The sequence below is a fragment of the Rattus norvegicus genome, chromosome 18 (assembly GCF_036323735.1).
Source record: "Rattus norvegicus strain BN/NHsdMcwi chromosome 18, GRCr8, whole genome shotgun sequence".
Taxonomy (NCBI): Eukaryota; Metazoa; Chordata; class Mammalia; order Rodentia; family Muridae; genus Rattus; species Rattus norvegicus.
The window spans coordinates 11,705,453-11,713,537 of record NC_086036.1 but is presented as its reverse complement, the minus strand read 5'-3'; the positions used below and the strand labels follow the sequence as shown (position 1 = coordinate 11,713,537).

Below are 8,085 nucleotides of genomic sequence, written 5' to 3'. Positions count from 1 at the left end.
CTAATTAAATATGAAAGAAATAGCATTTAAATATTGTTTTTTCAATGTTAAGTTTCTTTTAGTGACCCCCATCTCCCTTGAAGGATAGGTGCAGGCAGCTAGGCAACTGGCAAGACATGTTTGCTTGAAGATCGTGCCTTGATTGATGGCTTTGCCCATGTGCTGGAAGGCCCCCTCCCAGGAAAAGTACTCTCAAACCAGGGTCTGGGTCTTCTCGCTACCAGGATCCAGCTTCTGCCATGTATACAACTCATAGTCCAGCTGCCAATCTGGACTCAGCAGAAAGGCAAGCTCTTGACCTCGGAAGACCCCAATGCCAGAAACGGAGCTGCTGTTGTTGGTTCCAAAGAGGGTAACACTAGCAAAGTCATTCCTCCTCAGTTTGTCCAATCGCTGGAACATTCCAGTGATGAGGTTGCAACTCATGGGGTCTGGGTGAGCTCTTCAGGGAAGCATAACACAGGGACCAGCCATCCTTATCAAAGTGCTCCCAAAAATATGGCAGAGAGGGTGTCCTCATTGGAGTACTTACGCTTAAACTCATCCAACACAAAGGTACTCTTGGGCAGGTGAGGGAAAGGGTCCTTGGCCTTGGGCTCAGCACCCAATGCCTGCTCACACCCATCCATCTCCTCCTCAGGAGCTGGGGCTGCTGCCAGGGGTTTTTTTGTTTTTGTTTTTGTTTTTGTTTTTTCCTCTTTCTGCTTAGCCTGGGGCTTCTGTTTCTCTTCTGGTGAACCCTTTTATTTCCTTTGAGTATCCTTTATAGACTGGCTCTCTGAAAACTTCTTAGCATCAAACTATGCCATTTTCTCACACAGCTCTTCACCTCCCCCAAGATGGCCCTGAACTGGGGCTGGTTAATGCAGGTAAGGAACCATCGGTTGGCACTGGGGAAGGCCTGGCTAAGAGAAGGCTCTAGGACCTGTTTATAGAGCCACAACAGGGTACAGACAACTGTGATATCAGCCAGTATCACTCGCTCACCTACCAGAAAAATCTGAGCCTTCAAGTGAGTGTCCAACAACCCCAGGATTTGCTTCACCTCCTCTTTTGCATTTTCCAGCCGCCTGTTGGTTGTGATGCACAATACCCAAGGTGGGGAACACCCATGTGCTAGCTGGAGGGATGATACCACTGTCAGCAAAACTCACCCACTGCACCACATCAGCTGCTGCCTCTGGTGTACTTTCCCACAGCTCCTCGTTGCTTACATAATAGGCGATGGCATTGCTCTCAAACATGCAGAATCCGTCATCACCCTCTAATGCTGGAACCTTGCTGGCAGGAAATTTTCCGAGAAATTCAGGGGTGCTGTTGGTTTGGCCACAGTAGAAGTGCCCCACTGTACTGAGCAGTGATGAGGGCCTTGAAGGCCCTCCAGTTTTCAGGATATGTGTACAGGGTCCTAGCCACCATGGTAATTGCGCAGAGCAAGGGGGTGGGGTTGTCATTATCACTGAAGAGTAAGCCACAGGGGAGACATAGGAGGAGGGAAAAGCACATTTAAATATTGTACTAATAAAATATTGATTTTCTGTCTTCCTTCTGTCAGAGATATTGTACTTCAAACGTCTGTGGTGTGTGTGGTTGTATGTCCAATGTGGGTCAGGGTTTCTGAGTTACTTTATTGTTAGTGTCACACCTAAAAGACACAAGCCTTAGGCTTTCACTCGGGGCTTTTGTGACCCCTGGATCATATCATATGTCTGGGTATTCTTCCAAGCTAAGCTACTTAGTAAGCCTCCCTTTACTTTCACAGTGAGTTACCAAATGCTTTTTATTGTAAAAGCATTGTTTTACTCTCTTATGATTGGGACAAAATTTCTTCCTTGACTCTTAGTGTTTTCATTGTAAATTTTAAATTGCTGTAAATTTTAATAGGATATTTACTCCCCTTTCTTAGAGAGATGAAGAGGAACGAAGATGAAATAAGTTTCCCTACCACAAAGAGGGAGGGGTTCCATATTAAAACTCATAGTGCTTGACGTGGGGCAGGAGCCAGTCACTTTGATCTGCATATAAAGATGTTCAGTATCGCAGCATCACGTTTCACAGTCCTCTAAAGGTTTTGGAGATTTGAAACACAAATTTATCATATTTATCTAGTGCTCCATGCATGCTGGCATGATGCTAGGATTATGTTTGACCATGTAGATGCTCATGCTAAATTTCATCCAACAAGGAGACATACATAATTCTAAACCTAAAAGTCAGTTCCTTTACACAAACATCTAGGAACAGCTACAATTAATTAGTTTTTCTGTTTCACTGATTGATTGCTTTATCAGTTTTCATTATTTCATTCATGTCTTTTAATTGTTTATCTATGCTCCTCTATTGTGTTAGCTAACATTAGCAAACAGAAGGAAACATCTAGAATTGTAACTTGTCTATGAAATTTTATTTTACATAAAACAAATCAGTACATGGGTTGTTTGCACTCGGGGTAGGACTCTGCCACTGAGTCACAGTCAGGGTAGAGGAACAAGGGGAGGTTTTGAGGAGGAACATGCTAATATTTTCCCTCCACTTGAGCATTATTTGTGGGAAAGAACAGAGGGAATACACTTCACAGATGCTTCAGAGACTAATCTTAGAGTAGAAAGCTCTGCATGTGCTCCACATGGGTGGGGCCCAGGATTCCATCTCAATACCTAGGAGGCTGTGGAACAAGTTGCCCTCTGACCCTCAGAATTGCTCCTTGCCTTTTATTGTTTGCATCACCACAGTCTAAACTTCCTAATGCTCCATCACCTCTACGACTTCCACCTATCAGCCAGAGTGACTGTCACAGGCACACCCACTATCTTTTTTTTTTTTAATAAAAAGAGGACTTGTTATTTTTTAATGGATGCACTTGGATGACGTTAACAAGTGAGCACTGTCCAGGACTAACTAAAGGATAGATTTTCTTTTCTCCTGCTGCCTGTCTGCTCCCATTGTGCACTCTGGAACCCTCAGACTAACAAACAAGACACTTAAAAAATTTACTGTTACTTTTACTTTTGGGTTAAAAATAAGTCTTCCTCAGTTCTCTCCAGTGACAACTTCACCCCCCTACACTCCTGCTGTTAGGTCACGCCATCCTACCTGTCACTGGTCACACAAACTTTGTCCCTCTTTCTAATCTCACATTGCTCAAGGTGTTGTGACAAGACTTCACCATCCATTGGATCTTCTTTCAAACATCTATCCATATTTAGGTATTTCTCATCAATTAAACAAGGAATATATTTAATATTTATTAAGTATACCAATAGCTGAATTTTTACAAGGGTATCTATCTGCTTCAGTAGGTGGGTAGATTCCTTTAGAATCCAACTGTCTTCTTGGTAGTTCAATTCCAAAGACCTTTTGTATCATCCTTTTTTATCCATTCTGTGGCTCAACTTTTTATGACATTAAAATTTTAAATTCCAAGTATACTTGTGAACACATCCTCTCAGTTATCTAAATCTCTTACTCCAGTCTCCCCAGCACAGACAAAAGACTAGAAGACAATGCTACTTCACCCTAGTCTTATTTTATCAATATTTCCTTTATTTCTTAGGTTAAATTTATTTATTCATTGCTTAGCCTGTTGTCCCATACCCCTCAACTCTCTTTCTCAATCTCTGTTCCATTCCAAATCACTAAGCAAAACTTGGTATTGGGCAAACTTTGTTACTCTCATCCTGACTTTTAATTTTATTAATCTCAGAGCCTCCGGAGAACTGTGACTTTGTATGCTTGCATGGTTTATTTCCAGACAGTGCTGCTCTCTATAGTCCTGGCTATCCTGGAACTTGCTGTGTAGATCAGGCTTTCCTTGAACTCAGAGACTGACTTGCCGCCACCTTTCTAGTGCTGGCATTTAAAAAGTGTGTGCCACCAGCACTGAGAGTTGTTACTCTGGATTATTACCTAAATCCAATAGTCTTACAAATACTGAGGGACAAAACTTGGGTGTGAATTATTAATGATCAGTGAATTAGAAGAAATGAAGAGGAATAGAGTACTAGAAAGGTCTTGTAACCGTTGTCCTTGAAACTTTTGTTCTGGATTATATACATTACTTACACATCAGTGTACAACAGTAGAATATTTTTCTTATTTATCTCTTACTTGTAATACCAAGCCCAGTGCCTTGTGTATTGAAGACAAATGTTCTATAACTGAGTGTCAAACCCATTCTGGAAATATTGTTTTAAAGCATATTAAAATCAAAATTTAAAGCATATTAAATTCAAAGACTGACCTTATGAGTCATTCGCTTGACATCTAGTCTGTCTTCAGATCTGTATCCCACTTTCTTCAGGTCACATTTAACTTCAGTTATGAACCTGCAGCAGACAAGAACACCTCCCTCTTCCCATTGCCATCTACACAGCACCTCTATGTACACTAACTGACAATGCTTATGGTAAAGGGTCTCTCTCTGCATCCTTTGAGGCAGTGCCTCTGTTACTACATTGTTTCCCTTGACCTTTGCCTCCTCAAGAACTCTGTTCCTCAAAGTTCTGCCCTTTCCACTGAAATGTGCTCACTCTCGCCTGTATGAGCTCTAACAATAAACAGACATGATTAGTAAAGACGTACATCTCAAATATGGAGCAGTTGACTTGCTCCGTATTCTGCTATGGAATAGCCATGTCGTACCTGTTGATTCTCTTTGTCCTCACCTGGATAAGGAATTACTATTCCTATGGCTTTTGTGTGTTTGTTTTTCTGTTTTTGCTTTTGTTTTATTTTCTGCCCAAACTCTTAGGTGTTTTAATCTCTTAGGCTCTAGAAGAAACTCAGCCTATGCAAAACCCCAATAGCAACTTAATGATATGCTAAGGCAGATGATCTGATGAATTCAGATGCAGACTTCTGACATCAAACAGCCATTTTAAGTATGTGTCATTTTAAGCCTGTGAGCTCAGAGGTCCTACTTTTTTTTTTAAGACCATGCATGTCTGAAGCACATTCCGTGTGTTCCTCAAAGGATTTATTAGTTACTTTCCTCATTGCTATGACCCAATATTTGAGAAAAAGCAATTCAAGGGAGTCAAGATTTACTTTGGCTTATAGTTCACCAGAGTAACAGCAGGGTCTACTGTGTGATGTTCTCATTTAGGCAAATGAGACAGACAAAAGGAAATTCCAGAACTCAATTGGCTTTCTCCTTTCCTTTTTATATTTAGTCCAAGACACCAGCTCTAGAGAACAAAATTTATTTAGAAATAATTTATTAAAGATTGCTACAATAAAACAGGCAATAAAGGTAATGGTTTTGAAGTGTGATAACTTAAAGCTAGACCTCAGAAACAATCATTTATAGATTAGAGATGGGGCATGAGAGAAAGAGAAGTCACAAGGATGCTCACAGTGGGCCTTGGACTAAGCGAGAGTTTGGAAAGAATGAAGAAATGATAAAGTCAGGGAAATATAGTGGTGTCAATTAAAGTATCAAGGACACTAAAATTTGGGAAGTCTATCATATGTGCAAGTAAAGTTGTACTACTTAAAACTTTGAGAGCAAAAGGAATGTCTAAGGAATGAGCAAAGATAACACGCACCTCCCAGAGACAGGAGAGAAAGAGGCAATGTCTTGTTCTAGACTAAGACCAAGGTGGGACAGCCCGTGAATATATGTCCCAAAGCCAGGGAGGATGGATGTGAAGCAGAAGGATCTAACTAACTATAAGAATAGCATTGAAGAAGTCAAGTAAGATTAGGCATAAAAATCAGTTGTTGGATTGGACATAAACCACTGGTGACAAGAAAATCAGATTGGTCTGGTAATGGTGAAAATGTAACAGCAGTGTATCAAAGACCGACCCAAAGAGGCAATAAGGAAATAGAGACAGAGCTGATTTTTCTCAGGTCGCTGCTTCCCATTGGTTCTCCTGGCAGATGAAGCAGAAACATAGATGTGAATGAAACTAGCCTGACTAGAGGAAAAGCCTGAGGCAGAGGCAGAGAAAGAGAAAATGTAGATGTTAACAAAGGGTGTGTGCGTTTCTGAGGTGATCAGTGCAGTAGGATTAACCTTCACAGTTACGGTTACTCCTCAACGGTTAATTTTGATGGCCAACTTCATTGGGAGAAAGAACATCTAATGAGGGGTAATTGATGAAGCATGCCATTGGGTGTGTCTATAAAGGCGTCTCTAGAGAGGATTAGTTGAAGGAAGAGGCACGCTCTGAAGGTGTTGGCCTCTATGGCTGGAGATGGAGGAGGCTCCAGGGAGTCTACAAATGTGACTCCAGCTGAGACTCCTAGCAGTGGCGTATATAGAGCCAGAAATGGCCACCTTCTGTAGCCAGGCAGGACTCCCAGTGGAGGCATAAAGACACCAATCCTCTCACAAAACCTTCTACCTAAATTTGTCCTGACTACAAGAAATGCAGGGACAAAGATGTCACAGGGCCTGAGGGAATGGTCAACCAATGACTCGCCCAATTTAAGAGCCATCTCATGGGCAAGCACCAATCCCAGACACTATTAATGATACACTGTTATGCTTGCAAACAGGAGCCTAGCATAACTGTCCTCTGAGAGGCTCCACCCAGCAGCTGTCTGAAACACAGGTAGAGACTCACAACCAAACATTAGACAGAGATCAGGAAGTCTTGGGGAAGAGTTAGGGGAAGAATTGAAGGACCTGGAGGGGATGGGGACTCTACAAGAAGACCAACAGAGCCAACTAACCTGGACCCTTGGGGGCTCCCAGAGAGTGAACCACTAACTAAAGAGTACACAAAGGCTGGACATAGACCCTCTGCACATATGTAGCAGATGTACAGCTTGGTCTTCATGTGGATCTCCAACAACTAGAGCAGGGTCTTACCCTGACTCTGTTGCCTGCCTGTGATCCTGCTCCCCTAACTGGGCTGTGGAGTGGGAGAGGTTGTACCTAGTTGTACAGTGAATTGAGGGTGGGTTTGTACCCAGGGGGAATCTCTCCCTTCTTCCGTACGTTTTGTGGGTGGAGTTAAAGCCTACTCTACTCCCTTTGAGATGTTCTGTGAGACTATTGGTAAATCAGCCTTCCTTTCTTTAAGTCCTCCAAGTCTTTTATCTCTTGCTACCATTACATGCCCATTCCTCTCTGGGCTCTAAGCAAATCAAGCTTGTCCTGATTCAGGACTTCAACATCCACAGCTCTCCCAAGCTGAAATGGCTTTCTTCCCAATCACTGACCACTTCTGGAATCTGAGTGTTGAGTTAAAGTTCACATTTCAGTCCTTCATGGGGGAACCTCTGGGAAATACCACCCTTCTCTTCTCCTTAAACCAGTCCTAAAGGACACAGCAGAAAAGTTGTGGTTTCCAAAGCCATGCTGCAATTATTGTCAGACGTCTGTCACCTAGAGCTCTTACCATTTCAACTCAGAGTTGGAGGGCGAGATGAAAGGTAGGAAGAAGAAAGACAAATGGAGAGATTACAACAAAACTCATTCTCTCCAGGTGTAGATCAAAGAGCTATTTCAAAGAGAAGCAGAATTTACTTTTAGAACTGTCCTAAGCCCTTGATTAGTAAAGTACTATACTTCGGTAGTTAGTGTGAGACAGTGAAACCATATGTCTTTGTCCTGTATTTACTTATCTCTAGATGCTGAAAGCATTATTGAGGCTTTAGCTAGCCAAGAAGTAATATAATGCTGATATAATGTGGGAACTTTTTTCAACAGCTTCAGACATCAAAGAGAGCTGCAGTCATCATGTGTATTGTTAGTAGAGGGATTAGTAAAAAAAATCATACAAAACAGTGAGCCCTGAGAGTTAGACCAGATATTTCCCCTGGGGATAGGAAATAGAACCCTTGGTGGGTATTTCTCCAAGGATGTGAAACATCTGGATTTGAATGACAATGACAGAGAAATCCATTCTTAGTACAGCTATATATTGGAGTTTCCCTAAATCAAATAAGACACTTTGAAAGACAGAGAGTACAGGTAAAGAAGGGCAGAAATGATGGCATGCTCAGTTTCACCCACCAGGAAAGGATCTGGTGCTTCACAAAAGATATTTAGACAAAAACACATATTAGATGGATAGTAAAGGTTCTGTAAAGAGGGCTAAAGCTTGAGGAACAGAGGCACTACTTTAAATT

General features: G+C 41.9%; 1 pseudogene; it reads right to left on the bottom strand.

Annotated features, from left to right (window-relative positions):
• On the bottom strand, positions 1-1,419 carry Eef1g-ps2 (eukaryotic translation elongation factor 1 gamma, pseudogene 2; annotated as a pseudogene).
• Positions 1,420-8,085: the final 6,666 nt, after the last annotated feature.